Below are 12,688 nucleotides of genomic sequence, written 5' to 3'. Positions count from 1 at the left end.
CTGGTGACATGCTGTTTTCCAAGCTCTGTCTGACTGCCCCCTTGCTGTGACTCCCATCTAACTTGAGTTACAGGAGAGCTGCATTTTCCCATTAAGGAGACGAGTGTGCACTTGTGCCCTTCCCAAGGCCTGTTTGGCTCACTGAAGTAGTGAGACTAAGTGTATCTCAGGTGTGTGAATAGCAACACAGGAAGGCCTATTGCTACCAGAGACGGGATTTCCCTAAGAGCCAACCTCATCCCAGTGCTCAACATCATTCTTATTAGGGGCTGCTGAAAACCAACCACTCTGTTTTGGTTAACAGCCCCATTCCTGATTCAGCATGGGAGAATTCATTAGTCCATGAGAATGGTGTGGAAAGGGGATTTGCAAACAAGGACTGGTACCTCATTAGCAGGTGCTTCTGAAGGAAATCTCCAGGTGCTGTGAGCTCCCCTTACCCTGACAGAAGAAGAAGGAACAAAGGGTCCAGGTGGCCTGGACTGTGACACAATCCAGCTGAGAGCTCATCTCTTCTGTCGCAGGGAATGGCTGGCTGGGGTGAAGTTACAGGGTTGGTGGTTGGGTTTTTAAAGACGGATTTTATTGTGATAATGGAGTGTGAAGGGAAGAAAGAGGAGTCTCTCGTCAGCCTTGTCACACGTGATTCTTAGAAAGGTATTTGCTTTGGCTCAGCACCAGTCAGCTACACAGGTGGAGCTTGGGTAGGGTTCCTCAGCCAGCACCTTTTTGACCCGGTGAAGAAAACAGTACCAGTTTAGGTGGATCTTTTTGTTTCTGCCCACCACCGTCTGGCTCATGGGCCACAGATGACTACCTCTTCTTCATACTTTTGCCTGGAGTGACAGAGTCTTCGCCCTTAAAATTCAGTTTGCTGGATAGCTGGGTAGGAACAAAAGTGCCCAGCCTAGTCAGTCTTTGGCCTTCACGGCTGCTGCATCTGCAGGAGGGGCACTTTCTGCATCCCTGATGGTGAACCTAAACAGCCTTCACCAATGCACCTCTGCCTCTGAGCAAACTTCACACTCTCCTATAGGCCCTCCAGGAGGCTAGAGGACCTCATGTCTCTCACCAGAACCACAGGTTAAGCAGGCAGCTGGCATGGTACAAACTCCAAAGCTGGAGGGCTATATAAACATCACTCAGTAACAAGGTTGGTGGTTCCTTCAGCAAGTCTGAAACTCTTAGCTCTGAAACCTCTCATCTGCAGCCACGCAACCCTGGGAGCCATGAGGTCACAGCTGGAGTTGAGGTCACAGCTGGCATTGACATGCCCCTTTGGAGAGTCTCTTCTCCTATAGATTCTTACTCTTAGCTCATTGTAACCTCAGCCAATAGGACAAATTCTTTCAAAGCACCTAAAACATCTCATGAATCTCAAGAAATAAAGCAGAGGCTGCCTTTAGCCAAGGTCATTACAGTCCAGCCCATACCCCTAAAGACTTCCCTGCTGTTTGCCCAGCTGAGACTTTAGGGCACACTGTGAGAGGGACTGATGCTATGTGGTCATTATCTTCACCTTCTTTATAAAATGTCCAGAGAAAAGGCTATGCCAGGAGCCCCAGCACCTCCACTTGAACTTGGGCTTTTTGTCCTGAGACCTCAGTGTGAGGACGAAGTCAACTTCCATCTTTCCATTCATCCCTTGAAGTGGATCCTCTTCACTGTGGTTTCCACATGAACCATTTCTTATTTACATAAGCTTATTAGCTCCTACTTTAGAAGACATGAGAAACAAAGAGAGACCCTGAGATCAAGAAAGACTCCTATCATTCTCACCAGATGGAAGAAAAATTTACAAGTCTTTTTTTTTTTTTTCCAGATGAGTTGAAAGAACATCCCTGTAGCTTGAACGGAAAGAGAAGGAAAATATTCCTCTCAATGGGTACTTCCTCAGCTTTCGGCTGGCAAGGGATGCTTCAGTGACAGGTTGTACCAAACGTTGCACTTCAAAGGCCTTAAGTTGGCACTTGGGATCTCCTTGCCATAAACTGTATCCAAAAAATGATTTAACTTACCCCCTGTCAGTGATGTGTACAAACGGCCCACACCATCAACTGCACATGCACGCAACGTATGAGTCCCCACATTCCAACTGAAGAATATTTTTTCCAGAGCTAACATGAAATGAATCAAGTTTCTAAAGGATGTGTGTGAAAATGCCAAATGAGAAATGAAAATCAGATGCTTCTAAAGGCTGAGTGGGAAGCAGTTTGCTGAGGGGTGCTCTCTGCCCTCATGGCCATGGCCATGGAGCCTATACACCGAGGGGTCAAAGGGTGTGGTAGGAGGTAGACAGCAGTTGACAGTTCTTGAAAGGGGTTATGAAACAAACACCAAGGTCTTCTGGAGGATCGATGGCATTGCAGACTTGCTCTGTACCACATGAGAAGTTTTTCTCTATATCTATGCTCTATGTTTATCTGGTGGGGTTCTGGAGACAGAAATAAATTGTCCTCACCCAAATGAATCCTCTGGTAGCATGGTTGGGTCTAGGGAAAAGAACACACATTGTTCTATAGAGTGCATTTATAAACACACACAGAGAGAAAGATTTATTGGGAACACTGAGCAGTGGGAAAGTAATATTTTATGTCGTACTTTTTTATTTTGATAAATCCCCGATGTGAATTCCTGTGTTCTGAGTCATCTTCTCTCCAACAGAATTAACATGTTTATTACTGTTTGTTTCAGACCAGGACTGATTACAATGTGGAGCAAGTTTGTCCACCTTCTCTGGAAATTGCTTTCCATGAAATCAAGTTGATTTAATGGCACGACAGCTGTCTGTTTTACAAATATTCTGCCAATGGGGATCTTAAGGGTCTTATATATGCTGTGGCTTCTGAGTCTTCATGTTAGGTAAAATTTAGGAACTGTGTTATATCACTGCACTATCCAAACTCAAAACCCAGGCTAAAATGTGTTAGAAGCATAATTATGGGTGCCTTACAAACTATACAGTCTTTATCCTTCCAATAAATCTTGACTTGAATGATTTATATTTAACTAGGAAATTGTCTATGCCCTGTGAGCTGTAGTCACTTATTTATTTGACCTGAGCATCATACTCATTTAAAGGAAAGGCAGATTTGAATGGGATCATGGGAGAGAAAATGTGTTAAGTAACTAGAAAAATACAGTGCTCACATAGACACAGACTGCTCCTCATTTCCATTAAGGAATAACAGTGCTAACAGTTACCAAGCTATTCTTTCATGACAAGTGTGTCAATAATTTCTGCTGGACTGAGCCTAATTAAAGCAGAAACCATGACTTAGATAACCATGGGAACACAGAATGGAAAACAACGGATACCACACAATGGACTCCGTGCCTCCTAGCCTGGTGTCCATCACAACACCAAATATTGACAAGCCGGTTCTGCTGAACCACATACTCTGGTGGTGTGAGTTTAGAGAGAAGTACTGGGTTGGAATAGACCATGCCAGTGGCTTCAGATTGCTTCTGAAATTGTTTTTACCCACGCTTGTTCTGAAGAGAGACTGCTAAGAGCAATGCTATCCTTCCAGATTTCCAGGTTACCCCGTTTCCAGACATCTGCCATCAGAGATGAGAGCAGAGCTTACACTGAGCTTTGGTCTTAGATAGAGTGATAGTGGACAACTGAGAACCAACACGAAGAGGCAGCAGAGCAAGGGTTTAAAATGTAACGGGGAACAGGTCTGATTAATGCCAAAGCTTTTGCTATTGGGCTCCACCTTAAGGAAGACACTGGAGGTCCATCATATAGTTTTTGTAAATGTTCAGTATCAGAACATACAGAATACTCACATTATCTAAGAGTGAGCAGAATTGAAAGTGCTATGCAACATTACCCTATATAGAAAATGCCCTTCTTAAAGTCTCATTTTGGTTACTTGAAATTATGTGTGTAGGTGTGTGTCTGTGAACATAGGTGTGTCAGGTCACCTGGAGCTGTAGGTACAGGCGAGTGTGAGCTGCCTGATAAGGGGGCTGGGATCCAAATTCCAGTCCTCTGCAAGAGCAGTACATGCTTCTAACTGCTGAGCATTCTCTCCAGACTGATCCTCTATTGGGTTTTTATTTTCAAGGTTCAGGCACAAATCACTCATGAAATAACCCCTTAGGAAAAAAAATATGTTAATACTTTATCAATTTTGAGACTCCCATGTGAGAAGTGAAAATGTGAGGATCTTTTTTTTCATACTGAAGGAAATTGAACCCATCATTGTATTTTCCCTGCAGAAACATGAATTTTTCTCAAGATACTCAGTTTTCTTTTCTTTTTCCTTTCCTTTTTTTTTTTTTTTTTTTTTTTTTTTTTTTTTTTTTTTTTTTAAGACAGGCTCTCTCTACATAGTCCTGGCTGTCCTGGAACTGGCTATGTAGACCAGGCTGGCCCCCCAACTCAGAGATCTGCCTGCCTTTGCCTCTCAAGTATTGGGATTAAAGACATGTGCCACCATACCTGGCTCAGTTTTCATAACAAACAGTCTACCAGTCTACGATCCATTCTATAATTAACAGCACTAAATTTCAGGGTTGGGAGGATTTGGAACAACCATAGTAGAATACAAGGGGTGTGTGTAAGGATTCTGTTCCTATTACATCATCAGCCTGCAACGGTATCCCAGCCTAAAAAGCGGGCATGCCCTCCCATGGGCCCTCTTTCCGTGTTTTCTCTGTATTTCCCCTGGCTCGGTCTCTCTCTCTCTCTCTCTCTCTCTCTCTCTCTCTCTCTCTCTCTCTCTCTCTCTCTCTCTCTCTCTCTCTCCCCCCCCTCTCCCCCTCCCTCTCCCCCTCCCCCTCTCCCTCTCCCTCTCCCTCTCCCTCTCCCTCTCCCCTTCCTCCTAATAAAGCTCTATAAAGGTAACCATGGTTCATGATTCTTCCGCCACCGAAGCATCCATCTAGCGCCAGCCAGCATCTAGCGCTACATACCCGCTGCGATAGCGGCCGCCGTGGAGAGCTGGAGAATGAATGTGAGGTTCTTTGCCTTTCAGGAGAGTGAGAAGAAAAATTACAATTCTCTTCAACCAAAACATGAATCATTAGGTGCCAGCATGGTGGTTCTGTGGATAAAAGCAAGTGCTGCTAAACCTGGTGATGTGGGTTTGTTTCCTAGGAACCACATAGTGACAAGGACTGAGTCCCAGAACTTGTCCTGACCTCCAAATGCATACCGTGGAATGCCCACATCCGGACATGTATGCACACACAAAATAAGTAAAGCCACACTGTGAAATGCCCACATCTGCACACATATGCACACACAAAACAAACAAAGCCAATGTAATAATTTTTTAAAAAAGTATTAAGGAGACAAATAAGCATGATATGGCATGACTGTGACCCCAGCATTTGGGAAGCAAAAGGATTCAAGGTTGTTTTCCATACACAGTGAGTTCAAGGCCAGCCTGGTATACAAGACACCCTATCTCAAAGAGACAAAGCAACAAAATTGAGGAGACCCTAAGTGCCGCCCCTGGCACAAGTTATCCAAATAATAGTAACTACAGATGCCGTATCCCATCTCAAAACAAAATAAAACACAAAAGCCGGAAGCACGCTATTCACTGATTAGAGGGAACAGCGTTGGGACAGGATAGTGATAGCACCTGGTAGGTCTAGTTAAGTCATTTCACACTCTCACTGTCCCTTTCATTTTAGTAAAATCTCTTTACATGAGCACCCAGCTTTTCTGCTTAATGCTTGCCTAAGACTTTTAAGGGTTTGTCTTCAAGTTGGCAGATGCCATCATCAACCACCAATGGCCCATTCTCTGATGGGTTTAAAACACTAAGAATCCTAATTATTCAGATGCCTTAGTGTTCTTGGAAATAAATAAAAGTGTCCATAGTGTTTGCAAAGTCCTACCCAGTCCTGCCAAAGAGAACCAAAAAAGAAAAAAAATATTTTGGAAAGAGTGTTGGAAGGCGATCTGGAGAATAACTTCAAAGGAATTCAGTGTACCCTCACCTGAAAGGCATGGGCCCTCTAATGAGGTAAGCAGGCTGCCTCAAGCTGAGAACTGAGAAAATGCTCCCTCCCCACTTTGTGGGGGCTCAAGCCAACTAGAATGGCAACTTCCCCTCCCTCCATGGAGAGGCTAACTCTGAGCTCAGAGTGAGGAATCTGAGGCCCTACTTAAATACTGGCCCTGTTTCCTGGAAGTACCAGGTGGTGCGCTTACAGGGTGCTGAAAGCATACAGATTGTACTGTCCTTGAGGAAGATCGTGATGGCTGTACTGGAGAGGAATGAGACAAGGAAGAGGGGCAGACCATCTTATTGCAAATCTGGTCTGTAATTTTTATGCTCTGGGGCCCCCACAGCAAGGGCTGAAAGGATGTTCTAATTACCTAAAGCAGAGGGCCCTGCCTTTGTCCTGACCTCTTTGTTCAAGGCTTCCAGGTGCAAAGCAAGCGGCACTCACGTAGCAGGGCGTCATGTAGAAAAGGCCGAAGGCACTGTGGAAAACAAGGCAACTTGGGCTTGACAGGTAAAATTACAGAGGGCAGACACAAAAAAAGTCAAAGCCAATGTCATTGTTTGCTGCCACTGTCGAGCGCAGCCAAGCCTGTGGGAAGCTCGACTTCTCACTAGCCAAAGGGGAACCAGGAGGAAAGCAAGAAGTCCATCCCGCCAGAGCTGCCTTCTCGTGAACCAAAAGAATGTCTTTTCTTTCCTTTTTAGTTTTCCTTCTTCAGATTTTTAACAAAATGAAAACTTGTTACAGATAGACTTCGAAAGCTTCGGTGGATAAAGAGTTAAAAAGTCCCAGTACCCAGAGAACATTTATTCTCAATGATAGGTAGCTTTGGGCTTAAAATGTCTCTGGGCCTCTGGAAAAGTCCTGCTTTACCTTTGCTTCAGAGCAAAAGAATGCTTCAACGGTCAGAGCGACAGTGGCTGGAGACGCTGGCCCTACTGACTCCTCTCTTGCCCATTGGGTCAATTTTCTCTTCTGGACTGTGTATGGGAGTGTGTGCGCATGCATGAGTGTTGCCTGCTCGGTTCTTTAGGTAGCTCATAGAAGGAAAAGCAGAGGATGAGAGAAAGGCCTGGGGGGTGGGGGGGGCGCAAAACAGCTTGACCACACAGCTGCCATGACAGGCTTAGAGGCCCAGACACAGCTTCTGGCAAGCACCACCTGGACCCAGGAAAAGCTATAAGCTGACCCCACCCAGTGGGGCCTGCATCTAAGAGGAAATACCTGACATTCCAAACATTCCCCATACCCCTAGACAAATGCCAGCCAATCAGGGTCCTGAACCCTGGAAATCCCCTCACCTCAACCTCTGCTATGATAAAATCCCCACCCTACCTGGGCTCTGGGCTCTCTCACCATTGCGGCAAATAGGGAGTCCAAGCTCTGAGCTTGAAAATAAAGTCTTTTTGCTTTTACATATGGGATTCGGTCTCCATGGTGGTCTTTTGGGGATCCCTTCAATCTGGGCATAACAGGCCAAGAGCCTTAAGGTCTCTCCTGACTTCTGTCCCCTCAGCGGCTTGGTGACCCTTTTCGAATGTCACAAACAAGAGGGATCTGATCGTAGTACATCACTAAAACTTCTTCCCTGGGCTAACAAATGGTTTCTCCCATTTGTTAATTTTACTGTCTCCTCACCAACACCTTTATCCTTACAGACACTATGCTTCACTTCCTTCTCCAGCAGTGCACCCGAGTTCTCCTGCCTGTCCTCCAAGGCACTATGTCTCTAGAATGAATGAGTTCATTGCTCTCAACTGCTTCTGCACTTTTCTGAAGTTGCATCTCAGTGGTGGCCAGAAACATAGAAGAACATGCAATTAAAAGCCTGACCAGGGCTCAAGCACAAGAATGTCCCTTAGCATCAACATGTTAGACCAATGGGTAGCACTCTCTATGGAGGAAGAGGAGTGGAGAGAACCAGCTATCCATGTGGGTATAGGGACTGCTCCTTCAGAGTCCCCACATAGGACCTCAGCCCCTTCCTCAGTTCATGGGCTCAGTTTTTCTAGCTCCAGGCAAACTTATTGAGACAACAGCTTATAGGACCAGGCTTGTTCTAAGCAGTTTCAATTGCTTTAATGGTGGAGTGTATGAGATGTTTTCATTTTCCCTCTAAAATACAAGACAAGTACATCTTTCCCTTTGAAGTTCATCCTAGGGGTATGCTTCTTCATTTAAAAAAATAAATTAACTTGGACTGGAGATAAACCTTATATTGGGTGTGGTGGTGCATGCCTGCAATCCCAGTGCTTGAGAGATGGAGGCATGGAGATCAGAAGTTCAAGGTCATCCTCCATTACACAGAGAAGTCAAGGTCAGATTGGGATACATGAGACTGTCTAAAAAGGGGAGTACCCGTTAACTTTGCCCATAAGTCTCACTTCCTAAAGGAGGGTTACCAAAGAGCAATTGAGTTGCCAGGCTCCCTCTGTTGTTAGGAGGGCACTAAAAAGTTAATAAGTAACCCCAGGTTGGCACTGTGCTTGGTAGAATCTGGTATGTACAACCAGGCTCATATTGACTTGTTGATAAGTGTGGGTTCAACTCATTCTGAGTAAAGCTGATTCTGAGAAAAAGAAAAAAATAATGCTGGTGTTATTCCGGGGTGAGAATTGGACAGATTGAATGAGTGCAAACGGATAAATGACATTTTTTTTCTCAAAATTGCCAAGAATGACAATGGCGCTAATAACAACAATGAATGTATTACATCTCTGCTGTGTGTCAGACATTATTCTAAGTGGTTTTTATAGATGCCTTCTCGTTTAATTCGATGACGGCTAAGTTAGGAGAGGTGGCAAAAAAATGAATGTGTGGAGTAGACGGACTCCTCAAAAACATTTTAACAAATCAATGCTCCAAAGCCCCTGGAATACAAGGGTTACAAATGCATGTGCCCCTGAGTCAGAGCCGTCACACACGAGGGAGGAGTGCTAAGTTGGGACAGTGGGACACAGAAGACTGTGGGATTACAGAGTTCAAACTTCAGATGGAACGTGGGCATGCTTTCCCAAAGCCTGTAATATACTCTTCAATAAAACCTGGAAATGCTGTGCGGTATTTCTTCTTGTTTCTGAATTACTGAACCAGCCAAAGGAAATCCTTTCCGAAGCCCGCTGTGCCTCCCTCCTTCACCCCCACCTCCTGCCCTTTGTTCTCTGGTACGCATTTGTGCTGAGGGCATGTTGCAGATTTCCCATGAGCCTGTTGTGAATGCAGGGAGGCTCGGTGTACAACGCCTGTCTGGGAACTGAATGGCTGCCCTGCACAGCCTCTGACGAGGGACGGGCTCCCTTCTGTGGGACACCTCACTCCAAGCCCACAGAACCTTTCATTTCCAAGCAACTTGGTTCTGCTACCTTCCTGGAGATGGTTCTATTTGGCTGTTTCTCCCTCATTGCCCCATGGCAAGTGATGACAGAGGATCGAATATCTGTGCTTGAAGACACAAAACGTTTAATCCAGTGTGGATTTGAGTAGCTGTCGGCTTTGTCCATCACCACCATGGCTAAGCAGCCTCACTATTACCCAACGTTTCACTTTTCAAAGAAACTCCTGTGAATCTTTGAGAACTGTACCTTTCCTACCACGTGGGATCCCCAGTGAAGAACCAAGAACTCCCATGTCCTCTTGCTTACAGCCCTCAATTTGATTTCCCCCTCAGCTGTTGGAGGAAGACAAGTCATGGTGTGTTGCAGCTAATGAAAACGTTGGGGAGCAGGGCTGGGGAGGGTGCAGACAATCTGTGTCTAGATTCCAGTATGGTGTAATCCCACAGCAACTGTATGAAACATGGAGGGGGTGATTCAGAAATATTCTTGTGCCTCTGCTGTCCTGATGCCTTGTGAAAGAAGGTTAGTTTTTAATACACAGGTAGTCATCAAGAGGTAAGAATTATTTAATCCATATCCATCCCCTCTCTGTGGACTTTTAAAAGGATTTGTGACTTACCTTAAAATATTTATGACATTCTTATATCCCATTCCTTGTATATTTATTTAAGCTTGAAATTTTCCTTAGATTATATACGCAACAGCAACCATTCCCTTAATACAAGACATTTATAATTATGTCCATATATCTGAGAAGCTATATGCTTTTGTATATACTTGATAATGTTTGGAACCTAGATTGAGAAATATAAGATGATATAATAGATTAAATTTTTACAGAAGAACATGAAAGCTTATTTTATATGTAATATCGTTTCCATGAAGTCACACTGTGAGTTAAAAGTACAATCTGAGGCATTTGGTATTCCAAGTTCGTGTTGCACTACAATTGTCCTGTCTTCATTCATTCTTCCCACAGACATTTTTTAAGAGATAAATGAAGCCAACCTTTAACAAGGACCAAAAGTATGCTAAATATCATATATATCTTCTAAACTTAAAAATGAAGGGGAAATCCATTTTTCTGCTTTTATCCACTTGTTTTGCGTAGCCTCTACAGCCTGTGGTCCCTAACGTTCAAGTCAATTCTGACACTTCCTGGAGTTAGCCCAGACCCTTCAAGTTAAGCCTGGCGTAGCACTTCCCCCATAAGATACTCAAATAGCAGCACTTTGGTTTGCCCATGCTTGTCTGACTGCCTACAGTCTAGGATTCCAGCACCTCTCCTCAGGCTCCATATTTTTCTGGAATGATTCATAATTGTACCAGACTTTCTTTTTGGAGGCCACCAACCAGCTCCCAAATCATGACACAGACACATTATTAGTTTTTAATGCCCGGACTAGCTTAGGTTCATTTCTGGTTAGCTCTTTTAATTTAAATTAACCAGTTTCTCTTTATCTATCTTTTGCCTTGGGACTTTTAACCTTTCTTTCTTCTGCATATCTTACTTTCATTGCTTCTTGTGTCTGTCTGTCTGGTGGCTACCTGACTTCTGGCCCCGGGAATGTCCCTCTCTTTCTCCTCTTCTCTTCTCTTTTTCTTCTCTCTCTTCCCTCAAGCCTAGATTTCTCCTCTTACTTAATCCCTCTGCCCACCAGCCCCCCCTATCCCTTTCCTGCCTAGCTATTGGCCATTCAGCTTTTTATTAGACCAATCAGGTGCCTTAGGCAGGCAAAGTGAAACAGCAACACATCTTTTCATAATTAAACAAAGATAACACATCCTTACATCATTAAACAAATGCAGCATAAACAAATGTGACACATCTTTGCATAGTTAAATGTTCCACAACACATAGCATGTAGGTAAACTTGTGTTTATTGGCTTACTACAAAGGATGCTGAAGAATAGTTAGATGAAATGGTATATAGGACAAGGTCCCAAATGGTCCTGAGTGCAGAAGTTTCTGTTTGCAGGGACTTGGGGTGTATCACCCTCCCCCAAAAAATATATTCACTAACTTCCTTAACCCCACTGGAAAGGATTTTTATGGGGTGTTTATTACATGAACATGGTTGGTTATACCATTGATGATTAACTCAACCACAATTGTCTTCCTGTCTCCGGAGTTTGAGGGTGTGTCTCAAACCCAGATGCTCATGGTATGTCCTTCTGGTAACCTCAACCTCCATCTCAACCAAGCAAAGGCCCCAGTGACAATCATCTCATTAAATACAAAAAGATGCTCCAATCTCCAGCAGACTCCAAAGCTCTTAGGAACACTTGTGTTAGGAAATGGGAACAGAGACCAAATATTATAACAAAATTCACCCATAATACCCTTAGCACTCAGGAAATTATATGAATATTTAGAACACTGAGTGTGTAACTGGGGAAAGAAATGACATACATTTTTCTTATTACTTTACAAATATGTACATCTCACATTTTACAAATGAAAACACTGAGGCACAGAATGAAGATGATCATTTTGCTTGTGGGGCCATGCAGACAAAGTCAGTATAGGAAAGTAGGAAATCCCAATGCTAAAAGGACAGGAACAAGTCTCTGTTAAAATCATTGTGAGCTGTCAATAAGACGAATAATACAGGAAAGTAAAAACCTTTTATTCTAGAAATTCTAACCAAAGAACAGTAACAACAACAATAAAAAGAAAACAGCATTCTGAAAATCAGCTCTTAGATGATGAAAATAGGTTGTGTTGTTGGGATGAAGGAATTATGAATGAGAAGTGAACTAAAAGAAAATGTCTTACCTGTAAAATATTCTCCCTCTCTAGCTTGTTACTAGATGTGAAATAATGAAAGAGGGAAAGTTGAGAGCATTTGCCTTTTAAGAGTCTTCATTTTTAACATGTCCTCATGAAATTAAAAAAAAATTCAGTTTGGTGTATACTAAAACTTTCTCCATCAAGGAAAAAGAAATGTTTATTTAAGAAAAAGATTATTACAAAAAGATCCGAGTGGCTTTCCAATGCATTTATCCCATTGAAATTGTCTTCTAGTGCATTCTCAGGCACTTTATTCCAGGGGAGACTCTTGGGTGGGAGAAATCATGCACAAGTTCAAGCATCCAGTCCCACTTTACAGGCTACACAAGAATGGCCATAGTCCAAGGCAGAATTACCGTGGTGGGTCTCCACTGTAGGTCTGAGTTACACTTTATATACCATAAAACTCACTAGTTGCACATGTATAATTTAAAAATTCTTAATAAACCTACAAATTTGGAAACATGTTCTACAGCCAACTTTTAGAACATGCCCAACCGCAACCAAAAATGCACTTGTGCCCATTTGCAGTCAAACCCTGTGCACATTCTTGATCCCAGGCCATTTTCTCTATAGATTGGCA

Source organism: Peromyscus californicus, unplaced genomic scaffold (genome assembly GCF_007827085.1).
Source record: "Peromyscus californicus insignis strain IS unplaced genomic scaffold, ASM782708v3 Scaffold_18__1_contigs__length_77618521, whole genome shotgun sequence".
Taxonomy (NCBI): domain Eukaryota; kingdom Metazoa; phylum Chordata; class Mammalia; order Rodentia; family Cricetidae; genus Peromyscus; species Peromyscus californicus.
This window is presented reverse-complemented; position numbering follows the sequence as displayed.